Source organism: Pyrus communis, chromosome 2, assembly GCF_041283825.1.
Source record: "Pyrus communis isolate YQ-2024b chromosome 2, ASM4128382v1, whole genome shotgun sequence".
In the NCBI taxonomy this organism is placed as follows: domain Eukaryota; kingdom Viridiplantae; phylum Streptophyta; class Magnoliopsida; order Rosales; family Rosaceae; genus Pyrus; species Pyrus communis.
Genome location: NC_142566.1, coordinates 14,822,110 through 14,829,868, shown reverse-complemented (window position 1 = coordinate 14,829,868; position 7,759 = coordinate 14,822,110). Strand labels below are relative to the sequence as shown.

The window sequence follows — 7,759 nt, the reverse complement described above, 5'->3', positions numbered from 1 at the left end:
ACTACTGATAGGAGCATATTCATGCGACTTAATTAGCTTGTTCTCGTGCATTTATGTTGTGTTTACTTAGTTATTTTAGTGTTTAAGGCCACTTTTGTGTATTTTCAGATTATAAGGCCAAAGTGTGCAAGAAGATGCAAATTGGAGCCTTTTGGAGCAAAAGAGGAATGAATGAGTTGAAGACTTGAAGAAACGATGAATTCCTACTCCAACGAGGATTCCTACTCAAACAAGGATTCCTACTTAAAGTAGGAAAGTTAACCCTAGGTTTCCCGTTTTGTTAACCCTAGGCCTCGTATGCACTTTAGGACACAAAACAAAGGACATGAATATGACGCTAGAATATAAGTGAGTTTCACCTAATAGTTATGAACTTATATTCACAAGTAGTGGAGGTTGCTTATAAACAATCGCGTTAAATGAATTCTTGGCACTAGTTTCATGCTCATCATAGTAACAAATACCTCGTCAACACTTATAGTTTTCATGATGCTTAATGATCTTTGATTGTATCTTTATTGTGCTTTTCACGTAAAGGACTTTTGGAGAATGTTTTGAATTGTGTATGCGCTAACCCATCCAATTCATTAACTTAAGGAGAACTTGACGGTTAATTTAAGCGGACCTAATTAACCCGGGGTGTTGAGTTTCATAATTCATCGAAATACCAACTGAAAATCATCTTGTATGCAAGTGTGACATGTGTGGAGAAGAACCTTCTAGCTAGCATTCCATCCATATTTTCATCACATTCATCTTTACAATCTGCCCTTAATTACAATCTGTGCATTTTATTTAATTTCGTCAAAAACTCAATCCCCCTTTACTTTAGTGTCCAATTTAGTTAGAAAGTGTCTTAGTTTGTGTTTCTAAGTGTTTTGAATCAATTTATTTCCCAAATTCGTGCAAAGTAGTCAAAGTGCTCAAAACTGCCCAGAAAGTGTTTTTAAGGCAGTTTTGAGTGTTTTGGTGCTGTTTTGAGTCTTTTGATTTGTTTTAGTGTTTTAAGTGTTTAGTTTTGCATTCTTTGAGTCTAGTTTAGTGTTTTAACCTTTGTTTTAAGTTTTTGAGTCAGTTTCCAAGTGATTTAGTAATCCCTCCTAATCCCCGGTTTAGAACGATCCCTACTTATACATATATTACAATTGTCACAAGAGGGTTTTAATTTCTGTGCTTAATTAGTTCGCATCAACCACGTGTACCACGACAACGACATAGATGAGCAACACATGCCGAAGAGCAACATGGACCAGTAGGTTAACATCGAGGCCAGTTAGAGGTTCTGCTGCCCCACCAGGCGCAAATCCAGGAAGAAGTACAAAGACTCTTAGTAAAGCAACTGCGTGGATTCTATCGCATTGAGACTACTGACAATGCCCTTCATAGAGACGTGGCCAACATGAGCAAGTCACCATTTACAAACAAGAGCAAACATAGCCACTGTGGAAGTTTAGCCCACCACATTTCACCTTGTTCATAGGAAATGAAGATCCAGACAGACACTTAATGCACTACCGAAACCCCATGACCTTCTACGGCAACAATGACACTCTCATGTGCAAAATCTTTGCCACGACGCTCCAAGGCGAGGCACAAGATTGGTTCCACACCCTGTCACCAAGTTCAATCTGGAATTTCATTGAACTTGGTTTTCACCAAGAAATATTCGTCCTACCGCTCGATCAAGAAGAAGTTTGACCATCTCTTCAATGTGAAAAAGGATCCGAATGAGTCACTCCGCACATATGTCAAGAGGTTCAAGGCGGAGAAGGCAAAGATTATCAGATGCGATGACAGCATTACAAGTTCAGTCTTCCAGAAGGGGTTCCCAGTAAATTACCCATTTTTCAGAGAGCTGATAATGGGTGAGAACTTGACCCTAGCAGATTCTTATGCTTTGGCAGAAAAGCACTCCTTCAGAAATGAGGCTAAAGGCTCCCAAAAGTCGCCTGAACAGCTCCGCAAAGCGCAAAGCCAGCTTAAAAGAAGGCAGACGATAAACGGCTCAATGTCAAAAACAAGCTAGAAAGCAAACGCAGGGACCAATCCCTGATGAAAGAAGGCATGACACCCAAGGTGTACACCAAGTTCTCAGTCCTGATCAACCAGATCATTCGCAACCTCAAGGACAAGCCACGATTCAAGATGTCGCAACCTATGAGATGAGACATTTCCAAGATAGACTAGATGAAATATTGTGCATTCCACAGAGGCTCGGGGCATGCAACTAATGACTGTATCACATGGATGAAGTACCTTGAGAAGTTCGTAAAAGAAGGCAAATACGACCAGTATGTTAGCATACCAGCTTTCTGGCCAAGGTGAGAAGCAGATGTCGATGCCAAACCCCCAACCAAGATGATTCGAATCAACGATACCTTTACCGAATCTGAGTATATAGGGGCCACCAACAGTTCCAAGAAGAGGAAGATCCAGCAAGCAAGATCAATCTTTTAGGTTCAAGCCATAAATGTTGTACTTAGACCAATCGTTGGCTTCACCGAGCAGGATGCTGAGGGAATAGATTTTCCCCGCAATGTTGCATTGGTGATTTTTCCTTAACTGGCCCGCACCATTGTTAACAAAATTATGGTGGACAATGGCAGCTCAGTCAATATCCTACAACTGTCAATCGTCCAGAAGATGGGCCTGGAAAGCACGATAAAATGCAAAGCAGAGATCTTGACCGAATTCAACGAACTTACCTCAATTGTCATTGTCACAATCACGCTCAACGTAACTAGCCCTCCCATTGTCTCATCGTAGACCTTCATGATCGTCAACGACCCATTTCCCTATAATGGGATATTGGTTGGCCCTGGCTAGTGAAGATTAGAGCTGTGATCTCGATCTAGTATTAAAAGATCCAATTTCGCATCCCGAGAATAACAGTTTTAGAAATCAAAAGCGACCAGGCTATGTCTCGGTGATGCACTGTATAAGTTTTTAAGGAGTCAAAGAAGAAGTCTTTCGCCCCGATAGTAACAGCTAAAGTGCGAAAAGATAATTTTACCTCCACCAAATAGCAATCACAGTATGCAGGTCATGAAAATGATGTCAAGGTCGACAATGCCCTCCCAAATGAATCAGGATAGAAACTCGAAGAGGACGCCGAACACATTATTCTTGACCCACACCAGTCGAAGAAGACAGCTAGGATTGGCTCACATTTAAGCCCGACGGAGAAGGCGGAACTCACAGTTTTCCTTTAGGAAAATCGTGACGTTTTCGCATGGTAACCCTCTGATATGCCTGGTATTGATCTAGCGATAGCTTGTTACAAGCTACATGTTCACTGCCAAACTTGTGATCCAGAAAATGAGACATTTTGCACCTGAGCGAGTAGTAATTATTGAAGCAGAGATCGACAAGTTACTAGAGGCTAGATTCATTGAGGAAGTGGCGCACTCAGCATGGTTGGCCAATGTCGTGCTGGTGATGAAAAAAGATAGGGGCAAATAGAGAGTATGCATAGATTACATTGACCTTAACAAGTCGTGCCCTAAAGATAACTACCCGGTTCCCTGAATTGATTTGCTCATTGACTCAACATTTGGGAACTAGCTGCTCAACTTCTTGGGCGCATACTTAGGTTACAATTAGATTGCCATGCACAAGCCTGACAAGGAGAAAACCGCATTCGTGATCAAGTGAGGCATATATGCTACGAGGTTATGCCCTATAACCTTAAGAACATATGAGTAACCTATTAACAACTTGTGAACATGATGTTCAAGAAGCAAATTGGAGTAACCATGGAGGTCTACGTTGACAATATCATGGTGAAAGGCAAGCAGTGGTCAGACCACATTGGTAACTTGGCAGAGATTTTTGACATCCTCCGAGAGTACAAAATGAAGCTCAACCTTGCCAAGCGCACTTTTGGTGTCTTCTCAGGCCGATTCTTAGGGTACTTTGTCATCCAGTGAGGAATCAAAGCTTATCCAAGGCAAATCAGAGGAATCTTGGACATGAAGTCTCCTACAATTTTGAAGGAGATCCAAAGTTTGGCCAGACAAGCAGCTACACTCAATAGTTTCCTCTTGCGATTCATCGACCGATGCAAGCCCTTTTTCAAGGCAATCAAGAGGGTGCGGAGAGACAAATGAGACGACAAGTGCGAGAAACCAGATACCTAACTCACCTCGATGCGGAAACCAGATACACGAAGATTGAAAAGCTAATTTTGGCACTAATTGTTGCAGCTCGGAATCTCATACCTTACTTTTAGGGACTTCTGGTTATCGTCAAGACCCAGTACCAACTGCGATTAATTTTGCATAGTCTAGACACTTCTCTACGAGTGATAAAGTGGGCATTGGAATTCGACTTAGCATACCAACCTCGCACAACGATAAAGTCCTAGGCATTGGAGGACTTCATTGCAGAATTCATCCCAAGCTTGAGAGACGCAACAACTCAGCGTAAAAATGCCCCAGAGGCAGCAGAGCACACCATAGCCACACAAGCCTCACTTGTAGGAGATTTTTGTTGCTTGTACATCGACGGATCATCCAACTACTAAGGATCAGAAGTAGGCCTAGTTCTCACTACCCCATACGGTTCGATGCTCGAGCAGACGATCACTTTAAGCTTCAAAGCATCAAATAACAAAGTAGAGTATAAAGCCCTACTAGCAGGTCTCTGATTGGCGAAAGATCTAGTAGTGAAGAAGATCGCGATCTATTATAATTCCCAACTAATCACCAACTGAACCTCAAGGAAGTACGCAGCAAAGCATCTAATGATGGCCCAATACCTCGAGAAGGTACGAAAGCAGCTAGCGTCATTCTAAGTGTACACATTCACTCAGGTTCCACGAGCAGAAAATACCCACACAAACGCACTAATAGGCCTAGGCTCTGCCTTAAACCATCAGCTCAAGCGCTTTATCTCGGTCGAGTACTAGGAGAAGCTGAGCATAGATGAGGAACCAACAGTAGTGGTGGCGCAGATCAACATAATTCCGAGTTGGCAGGATCCCATCATCGATTACATTGTTAACGGAATGCTCTCCGCAGACAGACTAGAGTCCAAGAAGCTCCAAATGAAGGCACCACGTTATTACATGTGGAACGACATACTCGTTCGCAGATCCTTCTCAGGACCACATCTTCACTGCCTATCGCCTCCCAACGACTTGAAAATTCTTAGCTCAATCCACGAAGGCGTTTTTGGAAACTAGTCTGGAGGCATCTTCCTGGCGCAAAAGGCTTTTAACGCAAGCTATTATTGGCCAACCATGCATTAAGATGCCAAGGAGTATGTCTAAAGGTGTGACAGCTGCCAGCGCTTTAAGGCCGTGCTCGCACTACCTGTCAGCGCTTCAAGGCCGTGCTCGCACTACTTGTCAGCAAACTTCACCCGCCGACAAGCCCTTATCCATTCATATAGTGGGCGATTAACCTGGTGGGACCAATGCCACCTGCCACTGGGGTAGAGGCATAATGATTGTAGAGACCGATTACTTCCCGAAATGGGTTGAAGCCGAACCCATTAAGGGTGGGTTCAAAAAATCAAAAACCGAAAAAAACCGAATCAAAATAGGAAAAACCAAACCGAACTGAACCAAAATCCTTTATGTAACATCCCATATCGCCCAGGGGAGTGGATCTTGTAAGCCTTATATTCATATTCCCATCTCTACTTAGCATGAGGCATTTCGAGAGCTCACTGGCTTCGGGTTCCATCGGAACTCCGAAGTTAAGCTAGTAGTGCGCGAGAGTAATCTCATGTTGGGTGACCCATTGGGAAGTTTTCGTGTGAGTTCCCAGAAACAAAACCATGAGGGCGTGGTTGGGGCCCAAAACGAAACAATATCGTGCTACGATGGAGTCGAGCTCGAGATGTGGTGGGGGCCAGGGCTAGGATGTGACAATTTGGTATTAGAGCCAATCCCTGGCCAGAAGTGTGCCGACAAGGACGTCGTGCCCCTAAAGTAGGTGGATTGTAACATCCCACATCACCCAGGGGAGTGGATCCTGTAAGCCTTATATGTATATTCCCATCTCTACCTAGCACGAGGCTTTTCAGGAGCTTACTGGCTTCGGGTTCCATGAGAACTCCGAAGTTAAGCAAGTAGCGCGCAAGAGCACTCCTATGATGTGTGACCCATTGGGAAGTTCTTGTGTGAGTTCCCATAAACAAAACCGCGAGGGCGTGGTCAGGGCCCAAAGTGGACAATATTGTGCTATGGTGTAGTCCAGCCCAGGATGTGGTGAAGGCTCGGGTCGGCACGAGGCCTTTCGAGTTCACTGGCTTCGGGTTCCATCAGAACTCCAAAGTTAAGCGAGTAGCGTGTGAGAGCAATCCCATGATGAGTGACCCACCGGGAAGTTCTCGTGTGAGTTCCCAGAAACAGAATCGTGAGGAGTAGTCGGGGCCTAAAGTGGACAATATCGTGCTACAGTGGAGTCGAGCTCGGGATGTGGTGGAGGCCCGGGCTAGGATGTGACAATTCCCCCGACATCTTCATCGGTACACGTCCGGCCAGGGATTGGCTCTGATACCAAATTGTCACATCCTAGCCTAGGCCCCCACCACATCCCGAGCTCGACTCCATCGTAGCATGATATTGTCCGCTTTGGGCTCCGACCATGCCCTCACGGTTTTGTTTATGGGAACTCACACGAGAACTTTCCAGTGGGTCACCCATCATGGGATTGCTCTTGCGCGCTACTCGCTTAACTTTGGAGTTCTGATGGAACCTGAAGCCAGTGAGCTCCCGAAAGGCCTCGTGCTAGGTAGAGATGGGAATATACATATAAATCTTACAAGATCCACTCTCCTGGGCGATATGGGACATCCGATAAAATTGGAACGATACAGAGAAGATTAACATGGCCCCTGCGCAAGGATAACACGCATAAATCAAGAAATGGTCCAAATTTTTATTGTAACATCCCACATCGCCCAGGGGAGTGGATCCTATAAGCCTTATATGTATATTCCCATCTCTACCTAGCACGAGACCTTTCGGGAGTTCATTGGCTTCGGGTTCCATCGAAACTCAGAAGTTAAGTGAGTAGCGTGCGAGAGCAATCCCATGATGGGTGACCTACTGGGAAGTTCTCGTATGAGTTCCCATAAACAAAACCGTGAAGGTGTGGTAGGGGCCCAAAGCGGACAATATCATGCTACGGTGCAATCGAACCCGGGATGTGGTGGGGGCCCGAGCCAGGATGTGACAATTTGGTATCATAGCCAATCCTTGGCCAAAAGTGTGCTAATGAGGACGTCGGGCCCTTAAGGGGGGTGGATTGTAATATCTCACATCGTCCAGGGGAGTGGATCCTATAAGCCTTATATATATTCCCATCTCTACCTAGCACGAGGCCTTTCGGGAGCTCACTGGCTTCGAGTTCCATTGGAACTCCAAAGTTAAGCGAGTAGCGCGCGAGAGCAATCCCATGATGGGTGACCCACTGGGAAGTTCTTGTTTGAGTTCCCAGAAACAAAACCATGAGGGCATGGTCGAGGCCTAAAGCGGACAATATCGTGCTACGCTGGAGTCGAGCCCAGGATATGGTGAGGGCTCGGGCTGGAATGTGACACTTTTGTTTGGTTTCGATTTTAGTGGTTCGAAAATCGAACTGAACCGAATCGAATAATTATATTAAATTAATATTTATTTATTTTATTTATTATTTAATCTGTTTAGGTATTATCTTTAAAACCTAATTTTTAAGCCATTGTATTTCCAAATTTTAAGCCCTTATATTATTAAAAAAAGCCTTTTAACAACTAAACCCTAACATAT

At 44.4% G+C, this 7,759-nt stretch overlaps 1 non-coding gene across 1 annotated transcript; it reads left to right on the top strand.

Moving 5' to 3' along the window:
* The first annotated feature begins 6,784 nt into the window (after window positions 1-6,784).
* On the top strand, window positions 6,785-6,892 carry LOC137749091 (U6 spliceosomal RNA). Its single transcript, XR_015960264.1, has one exon. It is a non-coding gene; the product is annotated as a U6 spliceosomal RNA (small nuclear RNA).
* Window positions 6,893-7,759: the final 867 nt, after the last annotated feature.